This window comes from Podarcis filfolensis, assembly GCF_964270895.1.
Source record: "Podarcis filfolensis genome assembly, chromosome: 4".
NCBI lineage: Eukaryota > Metazoa > Chordata > Lepidosauria > Squamata > Lacertidae > Podarcis > Podarcis filfolensis.
The window spans coordinates 92319226-92332046 of record NC_139607.1 but is presented as its reverse complement, the minus strand read 5'-3'; positions in this window follow the sequence as shown (position 1 = coordinate 92332046).

Here is a 12821-nt window from a genome sequence, read left to right as displayed (position 1 = left end):
CTTCTCAGACTTATAATTCCACTCCTACAGAATCTGAGGCCCAAAGGTAGTGATTTCACCAAATTGTACATGCATTGTAACTCACTCTACGTGGGGCTGCCCTTGAAGCTGACCCAGAAACTCCAACAAGTGCAGAATGCGAGGCTCCTTACGGGGTCCTTGCCGTAGAATCACATTCATCCAGTGCTTTACCAACTGCACTGACTCCCGGTGGAGTACAGGGTCAGGTTCAAGGTGCTGGTTTTGACCTTTAAAGCCCTATATGCGGCCTAGGACCCACACCTACAGGACCGCCTATCCTGGTATGCCCCACGGAGGACCTTAAGGTCCACAAATGACAACATTTTGGAGGTCCCAGATCACAAGGTGGTTAGACTGGTCTCAACTAGGGCCAGGGCCTTTTCAGTACTGGCCCCGACTTGGTGGAACGCTCTGTCACAAGAGACTAGGGCCCTGCGGGACTTGACATCTTTTTCGCAGGGCCTGCAAGACAGAGCTGTTCCGCCTGGCCTTTGGTTTGGACTCAGTCTGACCCTTATGTTGCCCTCCCCTTATGGTCTCGATCTATCGGGTCTTTTAAAAACGAGGCTTCATTTTAAATTGCATTTTAACCTGTATTTTAAATTGGCCCCCACATTATGTTTTTACTGTGATTTTATTGGTGTTAGCTGCCCTGAGCCTGGCTCTGGCCAGAGAGGGCGGGGTATAAATAAAATTTATTATTATCATCAGAGAGATAAGTGTCAAATGAGTGCATCAAGTTGTTGGCTTCTTGTTTCACAACAGATGTGAAGAACGGTGTGTGATAAACTTACTACCAGTGGAGTTTGTTAGGGCCGGGAGGGTGCCAGGACCCTTCCCATACCTAATGCCCCCACCCCCACTATTGGAGGCTGTATATCTTAGAATACCAGTTGCTGGGGCACCCAGATGTTTAGGGAGAGGGCTGTGGTGCTCAGGTCCTGCTTGTGGGATCCACATGGACATCTGGTTGAGAACAGGATGCTGGACTAGATTTGGCCTGATCCAGCAGCCTCCTCTTGTGTTTCTTGTAAGAAATAAAAATTCTCTATTAAGTTTATGTGACCCAAGCTTCTGTCCACTTCCCAGTTACGATGGACTTGCTTATCTCTGTTTGAGGTCCTTGAAACTGGAGATGCCAGATACTGAATTTAAGATCTTCTGCCTTCAGAAGTTTTGCTCTGCCAGGGAGTTACAATCCCTGCCTTTAAACACGACATCTTACATCTTATTTTTTTAAACTATTTTTTTTTAAAATCCGGTAACCATCACTGAATCAAATGAGCCTGAGACTGAATAAATAAGCAAGGACACAGCTGTTATAAAACATACATCTTAACTTTTTTTTTGTCTTCATTCTGTGTGCTTTATTTTTTTTTCTTTTTTTTTACACAAATGGAATGGATGCATTGAGTATTTACACTTAACAGGAGTGAATGCTGTCTAGTGTATTTGTAAACTCCAGTTCCAGTTCAGAGTAACGCCGCCACCCCACCCCCGCAACCCCACAAAATTACATCTGAGTTGAGAAACAATCCTGTCAAAGAGAAGTGTGTAAAAAGAAAAAGAAAAGAGAAGTGTCAAGAACAAAGCATACAGCCCATTTGCACTCTGGCATTCAGACCAGTCAAGTTCAGCATACAAAGTCACCTATTCAAAAGGAACCAAGAGAGAGCTGTTGTTACTTTTCCGGGATCCTGCAATGCCATTTGTTTCCAAAGTGATGTTCTGCAGGCAATATACCCTTTTGCCCTTCCTGTACAACACAGGAACATCGGAAGCTGTCTTATACCAGGCTGGGCTGTTAGTCCATCTAGTACAGCAACTATCTACCTGAGCTATGATCCCTGCAGAAATAAGGCGTGGTCCTGATTCCCCCCTTGCGTTTCCTTACGGCTACGACAAACATTACATTTTGCAACCAGAGGATGCTTCCTTGAATAAGTCTTGTGGATATAAATATGTAGGTAAATCACTGAGCTGAAATGAGGCATCCCTCTGACTTGCGAGAAAAAAAGACTGGGCCTTAGTTTTTTTAACCATGTTGTAGCTTTTAAACTGTTTGCCAGGAACCTTTGTGATTCCTCCGGAAATTTTCCAAGGTTGTCTCAAAAGATTTGTAGCCAGGAGAGTGTGCCATTGCAGAACACAAGCACAGGTAGCCTAATGTATTTACAGTTGTTGCGCTGTATTACTTTTGAGGATGTCTTAGGGAGTTAGCCTTACCCAGCGTAGACCCACTGAAATTGACAATGACCAATTTAGGCCCATCAATTTCAGTGGGTCTACTCAGCATGGTCCCTATAAAGTTGTCCCAGGAGTCAAAGGAGAGAACAGGCATCCTTGTATGCCTGTGGCAAAAAAGGGGGTGTTCAGAGGAGGTTTTGGTTCTACCCCGGAACTGGTGGACTTATTTTTTGCCCATTGGGATGAATGGGGAATAACCAAGAAAAATGGCGGCAGTCCACCTTCTACCCTGCTGGTGTGAGCCTGGCAGAGCTGCCCATATGCTTTCTTTCCTATCTTTATAGTTAAAAGGATTAGAGGTGCACTTTTTTAAAAAGGATGGCTGAATAGTCAAGGGGAGTCCCAGAATGTCTAGGTGCAGAGCAGTTTCACACTGGTCCCCATTGTGACAATAGTCCTGTTCCTCAACAGGAACATCAATAGGGATGGATGAACTTATTTGAGAGAGCTCCCTCCTCCTGCACAGATCTTACTGGTTTCTAAATCCTAGGAATTCAATAAATATGTACACATTTCACTAGATACCCATTGAAAAGTGATTTAGTGCAACGGTTCAGGAATCATGGAAAGCGCTTATTTTGACCGACAAAGCCCTGCAAGGCATGGGGTCCCAATGCATGCAGGGCTTCCTTTCTCCACAGGAATCTGTTTAGTTTGGCACCTCTCATCCTTCTCCACGTTTGAGTGAATCCTCAGAGTATGGTAACAGGCGAATGGGCCTTTTGTGTGGTAGTCTCCCTTTTGTGGAATGACCGCCCACCTGGGAAGCTTGCCCTAACACTGGCATTTTATTTCCCCCCCATTTCCAGGCAAATGTGTATTTATTTGCCCAGACACTTTGGACAACTTGAACGGTCTGGCTTTCTGGGGTTATTTGCTGGTGTCCCTTTCTGTGTTGGTTTGGGGTTTTGTTTTTAGGTGACTCTTGATCAAAATGTGGAGTATTCCTTGGCATCGTCTTAACGAATATATTGTTATCAGCTGCTTTTTAGCATTTGAGCTTTTCCTTAGGTAGCTTTTGGACGTCCTTCAGCTCTGGGGGGAGGGAGGAGGGACAATGAACAAATCTAAATAAGTAAACTAATGTGTGGAAGAGTTTAGGGGCTGCATGTGGTGCACTCTGTGTACACATGGCAATAGTCAGGCCCGAAGCAACCCATGTGAACTCAAAGTGGAGCACCAGTAGGTCGCAGTGTCCTCTGCAATGTGTTGGGAATGGAGTGGGCAACCTTTTGACCCTCCAGATGTTGCTGGACCACAACTCCCATCATCCTTGACCATGGGGATGATGCGAGGTGGAGCCCAACACCATCACAGGCCACAGGTTTCCTACCACTGTGTTGGTGACAGATGGATTGGGATGCTTCAGTTGGCTTTTATGCTTTACAAACTGCCTAGAAGCCACCTTAGAAGTGTTTTTTTGTTTTGTTGGCATCCATCTGTCTTGAGAGACAATGAAGTGTGCCTCTAGGGGTGAAAAACTACTGTGTTAGCTGCATCAAAGTGACCTCCCCGGGGCACAAGTATGGGCAGTGTGTATAATAATAATAATTTTTTTTAATTATTATTATTATTATTATTATTATTATTATTATTATTATTATTACTACTACTACTATTATTATTATTATTATTATTTATTGATTTATTTATTTGTACCCTGCCCATCTGACTGGGCTTTCCCAGCCACTCTGCGCGGCTTCCAACAAAGATTAAAAATACATTAAGGTGTATTCTAAATGTCAGGTGGTAGTGGATCTGGCATTTACTGGATCTGGCATTTACCCAGATCCCTAGGTTTCTGCATCATCATCATCATCATAAACCCGGGCGGCTTCCAACAGAATATTAAAATACAATAACCTATTAAACATTAAAAGCTTCCCTAAGCAGGGCTGCCTTCAAATGTCTGCTAAAAGTCTGGTAGTTGTTGTTCTCTTTGACATCTGATGGGAGGGCGTTCCACAGGGCGGGCGCCACTACTGAGAAGGCCCTCTGCCTGGTTCCCTGTAGCTTTGCTTCTCGCAGTGAGGGAACCGCCAGAAGGCCCTCGGCGCTGGACCTCAGTGTCCGGGCAGAAGGATCGGGGTGGAGATGCTCCTTCAGGTCTCTTGGGCCGAGGCCGTATAGAGGTCCTGGTCTGCCCAGATGACAAGGCAGAGGAGGAGGAGAAGAGGCTAATGCAGAAAGGATTCCTTTAATACAGACTGTTTAAGAAGCCAACGTGATAAAGCAGGGGTACCTAATGTGATACCCTCCATATCTTGTTAGATTACAACTCCCGTGAGCTGCAGCCAGTGTGGCCAAATGTCAGGGAATGATGGGAGCTGTAGTCCAGCCACATCTGTAGGGTACATAAGCTACCCCAGGGCAAAAGCATCCTCAGATACCCATCTTTCTTTTAAAGCTCCCACATATTAGTTAAGACAATTTGCCCACCCAGCCCAGTATTTTCTGCTCTGACTAGGAGTGCCTCTTCAGTGTCTCAAACAGAGACACCTGCTACCAGATTCCTTTATGTGGAGACGCCAGGGACTGAATCGAGGACCTTCTGTATGCAAAACCATGTGGTCTTTCACTGAGCTATGGTTGCCTCCCAGAGAATGTCCAACAGCAGGCATGGATATTCTGCAATCTCTCAGGACAGCTCGTTCCAACGGTGAGCCAGATTCCATAACTCTTATTGTTTATATTTATTTAAATTACAGGGTTGAAGTTGCTTCAGGTTGAGTGCTTTCGGGTTGCACTCTGCGGCGACCCAGAAGTAACGGAACGTGTTACTTCCGGGTTTCGCTGCTCACACATGCGCAGACAGTCAAAATGACGTCACATGCATGCACGGAAGCGGCGAATCGCAACCCGCGCATGCACAAAAGCGGGTTGTGTTTACTTCAGGATGTGAACGGGGGCTCCAGAATCGATCCGATTCGTATCCAGAGGTACCACTGTAAATGCATTTCAATAGAATATTTTGCATTTACGCTTAAACTATTGTTGCTTGCTCGGCAGCTTCAGGAGGGGACAGGATCTCAAATCGTTTTACAGCACTGCTGTTATGTACTGAGTTGAATAGGATCCAAACTGCAGCAGTCTGATTGGTCCTAGAACAATAGGATTCAGAATGCAGCAGTCTGATTGGTCCTAGAACAATGCAGCAGTATGATTGGTTGGCAGGAACCACCCAATCATGCTCCAGATATAAGTGAATCCACAACCTGATTGGCTTACAGTAGAATTCCAGAATGAGCCAATCATGTGCAGCCCATTGTGTAAATAATGTATATAAAGCAGATACTTTGAGGGGACATTCATTCATTCCTCCTCACCACTATGAGCTGAATAAAGAGCATGAAATCACTTTGCGACTCTGAGTATATTTCACTGGCGACGAAGGTGGGATCCCGCTGAGCTGACTGCCACCCGCAGCACCGCCACCTGCCGCACCGCTGCCTCGCACCGTGTATCCAGGCTTCAGCTCCGGGACACAAGGAACTCAGAATGGCAACCGACAGCAGCTTCTCGCCGTTCAACCCAGCATCTGGAGACTGGGAAGCGTACGCCTCCCGTTTCACCTTCCTCCTAGAAGCCAAAGGGGTCACCGATGAAGAAGACGCCAAGAAGAGGGCAATATTCTTCAGCATCTGCGGAGAGGAGACGTTTGAAATCGCCCGGGCTCTCCTTGCACCTGAAGACGTCGCTACTGTTCCATACAAAACAATAATGGAACAGCTGAAGGGGCACTTTTCGCCGCAGCCCTCAGTGGTGGCTCGTCGAAATGCCTTCTACGCAAAGCGGCAAGCCCCTGGGGAAACCATAACTGGGTTTGTGACCTCTCTCCGCCAAGCTGCCCGGTTCTGCAACTTCTCAGAGCTGGAGAACATGCTTTGTGACCGCCTCATCGGTGGCCTGAAGGATGAGAAGCTGCAGCGACGCCTCTACGCTAAGAAGGACCTAACGTTCCAGGTCGCTTTGGAGGAGGCCCTGGCAACGGAAGCTGCCGAGAGGTCGACGCAAGAGGCACGGCCGAGCCTGCCATCCCAACCGAGGGTCCACCACAAAGACCTCACCGACGACTCAGGATCTGACAAGGAGGAGGTGTACCGAGTACAGCAGCGCACTCAAGCAGCCCACATACCACAGCTGCCTCGACAAGAAGGAGGGAACTGCGCAAGCTGTGGAGAAAGTCACGAGAGGAGGACCTGCCGTTTCCGCAACGCAGAGTGCAGGCAGTGCAGAAAATTGGGACACATCGCCCGGGTGTGTCGGGCTCGGCCCACCCAATGCCAGGCATCAGATGACCAATCCAAGAGCCCCAGGTCCCGGGGCCCAACGCACCAAGGCAACTCGACGGAGCTCACGGACTTCCAGGTATACCAGTTGCCCCACCCCAACGTAGAGAAAATTTATGTAGAGGTACAGATAGAGGGGGCCCCATGCCGCATGGAGCTTGACACGGGTTCAACTCTATCCATAATCTTGGCAAGGACCTTAAGGAAACTGTGTCCTACTGGGGGTCCCAAACTCAGGCCGGCCCCATTCACCCTCCGGGACTTCCAGAAACGTAAGGTCCCCGCAATGGGGGTGGGGACCTTCAGGGTGCAATACCGAGGGCGGACGCGGCAACTGGACTTGCTTGTGGTCAAGGGCCCCTACATTAGCTTACTGGGATTGGCATGGTTTGGACCATCACCGGGGTGAACCACACTACTTTACAAGTGGACGTGGACGCCATATGCAAGGAATTTCCAGGGGTTTTCGATGGGAAATTGGGACAGTATACGGGCCCCCCCATTGCTCTACAGCTTGACCCCGCAGTACAACCGGTCAGGCTCAAGGCCCGCCGGGTCCCGTTCGCCCTGAAACCCCGTATAGACGAGGAATTGGACCGGCTCGTGGAGCAAGGAGTGCTGGAGCCGGTGCCTAATGCCCCCTGGGAAACCCCAATCGGCACACCCGTCAAGCCTAATGGCTCGGTCCGCATCTGCGCAGACTACAAATGTACCATAAACAAGGCCCTCACGGCCCATGCATACCCAGTGCCAGTGGTCAGCCATGTCCTTGCCACCCTGGCTGGGTCGAAAATTTTTGGCAAGCTAGACTTGGCCCAAGCATATCAACAGCTGCCAGTAGATGAGGCCACAGCAGAGGCACAGACGATTGTGACGCACAGAGGAGCGTTCAGGGTAAAGTGGCTGCAATTCGGTGTCAGTGTGGCACCAGGCATATTCCAGAATCTAATGGACTCGCTCCTTAAAGGGATTCCTGGCGTCACCCCCTTCTTCGATGATGTGTTGATTGCCGGGCCTACACCAGAGGAGTTTGAGGACCGCCTCCGCACCGTTCTGCACCGTTTCCAGACGGCGGGTCTCAAGGTGAAGCGGGAAAAATGTCTACTAGGAGTGCCTCAGGTGGACTTTCTGGGATTTATGGTGGATGCAGAAGGGGTCCACCCGACTGGGGACAAGGTACGGGCCATTTGTGATGCCCCAGCGCCCAAGAGCAAGACTGAACTTCAGGCCTTCTTGGGACTATTGAACTTTTACCATTCCTTCCTTCCCCACAAGGCGGCGGTAGCGGAGCCCCTACACAGACTCCTGGACAAGCGGGCCCCTTGGGTGTGGGGCCAGCGCCAGGAGGCCGCATTCCAGGCAGTCAAGGACTTGCTTGTCTCAAACTCAGTCTTGGCACACTTCGACAAGAGGCTGCCGGTGGTGCTAGCATGCGACGCCTCGCCCTATGGCATTGGCGCTGTCCTGGGACACCAACTCCCGGATGGAAGAGAGGTACCGGTAGCATACTTTCCCCAGACACTCAACGCAACTGAACAGAACTACTCGCAAATAGACAAGGAGGGGCTGGCAATCGTGAAGGGAGTAAAAAAATTCCATGATTTCTTGTACGGGCGGCCCTTCACCGTGGTGACTGACCACAAGCCGTTGCTTGGCTTGTTTGCCCCCGAAAAGCAGACCCCCAAGTGCTGTCTCCTCGCGTCCTCAGGTGGTCAATTTTCCTTGCCAGCTACCAGTATGCACTGATTCACCGCCCAGGGAAGGCGATGGGCCATGCAGACGCCCTCAGTAGGCTACCACTACCGGAAACAGGCCCTGACCCAGCAGCTGCACAAGAGGTTATGAGCCTGGAGCTGCTTCCCGACTGCCCCATTCAGGCACAAGAAGTTGCACACCATTCCAAGAAAGATAGGGTCATCTCCCGGGTCCTGGACTGGGTGTGGAGGGGATGGCCCAGCAGCAGACCTGGGCCAGAATTCTCTGGCTACACAACCCGCAAACATGAACTGTCGGCCCACAAGGGGTGCCTGTTATGGGGAAGCAGGGTCATTGTTCCCTAGCCCCTCTGCAAAAAGGTCCTCACAGCCCTACACGAGACACACCCAGGGGTAGTAAGAATGAAGGCCCTTGCCAGGAGTTATGTGTGGTGGCCGGGGATCGACGGAGAGATAGAGGCCTGGGTCAAACAATGCCAGGCCTGCCAAGAATCCCGCCCCGATCCCCCAAGGGCCCCAGTCCAGTCCTGGGAGTCCGCCCAAGCACCATGGTCACGCCTGCATGTGGACTTCGCTGGCCCCTTTCAGGGGAAAACATTCTTCATAGTGGTGGACTCCTACACCAAATGGCTGGAAGTCACACTGGTACCGTCCACTTCTACATCCGCAGCCATCCGGGTACTACGCAGGCTGTTTGCAACCCACGGGCTCCCTGACACTATCGTCTCAGACAACGGGACTGCATTTACATCAGGAGAATTCCAAACCTTCACAGCGCAGAACGCCATCCGCCACATCCGTTTGGCGCCATTCCACCCTGCCACCAATGGCCAAGCAGAACGCATGGTGCGGACCACCAAGGACACCCTTCGCCGCATGACGCAAGGGGATTGGGAGTACCACCTTGCCACATTCCTCCTAGCACAGCACAGCACCCCCAGCTCAACGACTGGGCGGAGCCCTGCTGAACTACTAATGGGTCGGCACCTTGCAATCAGATTGGACCGCCTTCACCCTGATAGAGCTCAGGATGAGGTAGTGGTGGGGGAAGGTAGGAACCCCCGGACCTTCGAGGCCCAGGACCCAGTGTACGCAAAGAATTTTGGGGCAGGCCCAGCATGGATACCCGCCAGAGTCACCAGGGTCACTGGCCCTGTGTCGTACGAGGTGCTAACGGATGGGGGGCAATGCTGGCGCCGCCACTGCGACCAGATACAGCGACGATTCCCGGGAGAAAACCAGGAGGAGGAAAGGTCAGAGGAGTCCCAAGGGAACAGAGGGGCAGTGAGGCCCATAGAGCAGGAGGGGCCAGCAGGAGGCAGAATCAGTAAATACAGAGAGGACCCGCGAGGCCGAAAGGACACCGGAACCAGAACCACGACTGAGCGAGCCGGTTGCGCCAGACCAAACAGGCCCATCACAGCTAGCATCCTTGGAACACGAGCCAGAACCTGAACCCCGGACCAGGGAACACCACAGGCCGCAACGCACACGTAGGCCGCCGGCGTACCTCGATGACTATGAATGCGACCTCCCAGGCAGGACTGGAACTTAGAGGGGAGGGGTGTTATGTACTGAGTTGAATAGGATCCAAACTGCAGCAGTCTGATTGGTCCTAGAACAATAGGATTCAGAATGCAGCAGTCTGATTGGTCCTAGAACAATGCAGCAGTATGATTGGTTGGCAGGAACCACCCAATCATGCTTCAGATATAAGTGAATCCACAACCTGATTGGCTTACAGTAGAATTCCAGAATGAGCCAATCATGTGCAGCCCATTGTGTAAATAATGTATATAAAGTATATATGATAGAGAGACTTAGTGGTTCTTAATGGTAGGTGATGTTGCTGTGTTGTATTATATTATCTATGTACATTGATTTATTTTTTGGAGTTAAGAATAGGACTGGGATAAATTGTGTTCGCTGAGCCCGTATTTTATACAGTCTGTATATGACGTTTGTTTGATAATGTGTGGTGTGCTATGCCTAATAAAGGATTTTGAATTGAATTGTATATAAAGCAGATACTTTGAGGGGACATTCATTCATTCCTCCTCACCACTATGAGCTGAATAAAGAGCATGAAATCACTTTGCGACTCTGAGTATATTTCAACTGCCTTTGCACAAGTTGCAGCCCGTGATCCCTTTTAACATATTTGTATCCACAGGAATGACCCCGAAAGCCAGCTTCTGGAGGCAAAATGTCAGATTTGACCTGCCTCTTAGTATGATGTCCCCCTTGAGTATAGCATTTATATTTGTGAAACCTTTTCAGCTTTCCCCCACCCCACAAAGCAATCATAATGCAATTCCAAAGACAGCAATTGTTCTTTTTGCTCTCTCCCACCATCTCATGCCAGTATTCCACCTACCGTTCCTGACTTCCCAACAAGGATTATGAGGCTGTTGTTTGAGATCAGAAAGGAAACAGAACCTCTGTTATGTGGTTGTTTCAATTATGCAAATTCCTTATGTGTCCCACATGGTAGTGGAAAGACGCCCATTGACTACAGTCCCCACCTAAAGAGGTCATGGACAAAACAGTGATGTTTCTTCATATGGGAAGGAGGGTGGCAGAGAACAGTGAGTGAGAGGAGAAGACAGATATTTTCAGAGAGGAACTCATGGTTTAAGTAGGAACTGAAGGTGGAAGGAAGCGGATGCCATCGTGATGCTGTGTCTAAGTCACTCTATGACATCTCTTCCCAACCTGGTGTCCTCTAGATGTTTTGCACTGCAGCTCCTGAGGGGGAGGGGGTCAGGGGTGCCAACTGGAATAAAATATGGGGGGGGGAGGTAAGCCCCATCCTGCATAACTGAGCACAAGACATGGCGTGTGCACACCATTTGAATGGCAATGCCCATCAACTTTGGGGGACCCCCGTCCCCCTCAAATATTTTATTGGGGGTGCCAAAGGGGCCTAGACCCCTAGGAATTGGCTCCTATGATGGGGGCTGTAGTCTAAAAAGAAAGATCTGGAGAGCACTAGATTGGGGAAGGCTGCCCTACGCTATGTCACCTTGCTTAGAAGGTACCCTTTTCACTTCTAGTTGAAACAAGCAAATTAGCAGATATAGCTTAGTTGGATAACCCCCTATGACTCTGCCTGAATTTTGAGGTCATCCTCAGAGACCTCAAATTCGGTGCAGGTCCTTGTCAGTTGTGGCCCCAATGTTACGGAACGCCCTCCCAAGGTAGGGCTACCCAGCTCTATGTCTGCTTGCTTTTCATCTTCCTTCCAGTGTGCTTATATGATGACTTTGCCCTGTTATTTCATGGTGCCCCCTCTCAATCCCATGTTCAGAAGCTGACTGAACTGGCAGCTGAGTAGTGCTTCAACACTGGTGATAGGATAGCATCTTCCACAATACCTGGATGGAGTGGCTCAGGAAAGGCCACGTGGCAACAGAGGGGAATGTCTGAAAACTCAGGAGGAATAGTTGGGGGCTGCTACTACCTTGCTCTGCCTAATGGTAGGGCTAGCTCACTGGATGTTCTTGTATGGCGTTGTATATTCTAAATGTGTGATCCACATTGCATGCTTTCCTTTGAATGCATGAGTGGGATAAAAGTGGTTTTTCGAGGGGAGGGGGTAATGAAAACCGGTGCCAAAGGTTCATCCCAGTTACAAAGCAGGTTACTGCTTCAGGAGCTGTCAAGATAGGAAGGATCCTGTATACCTGAAGGAGCATCTCCACTTCCCTCGTTCAGCTCCAAAGGCCTCCTGGTGGTTCTCTCATTGTGAGAAGTGAGGTTACAGGGAACCAGGGCCTTCTTGGTAGTCATGTCCACCCTGTGAAATGCCTTCCTGTCAGATGTCAAACAGTTAAACAACTATCTGACTTAGAAGACACCTGAAGGCAGCCCTATACAGAGTAAAGAGTCTCATTGCCATCATTTTTTGCTCTTCTACTGCGAACCAATGGGTTCCCCAAACACTCATTTCTATTCCACCCCCCCAAGTGAATTTTTAAAACAGAAGCGGGGTTTGGTGCCTTTTGAAAATCTGGTCATTCCTACTTGAGTAGCTTTTAAATACTATGCAAATATTTGCTTCCCCTGATGCGGAGTTACGGAAGAAAACTTGCATCATCCATTTTGCGAGAAAGCTGTTTGAAGTTTATGACGTTTGTTCTTGCTAAGCTCCCTTAATTCCCCACTAAAAAGCAAAAAAAAAAAAAAAAAAAAAGGCAGTGCCACCAAAACATACAGATAAACTAATGAATAAATACAAATGGCTCCATCTGAGAGAATTTTACATTGTCGGCATGCTGCGGACATGAAGCCATGGTGATTATTATTATTTTTGGTTCAACCCGGACTGCCGACGGTGCTACAGATTGTGCCAGAAGAAGATAAGAAATAGCACCAGGGAAATGATCTGGCACATTCCCCTAAAGGAGTCAGTATTTGCCATTCCTCCAACCCCCTTCCTCAGACCCTGGGCAGAAAGTTTTCCCTCTGGACATTGCAGACATTGGCACCAGCAGCGTCCGAGAGGCCTAAGCTCAGTCTCAGGTCATAGGAACATGGGAAGCTGCCT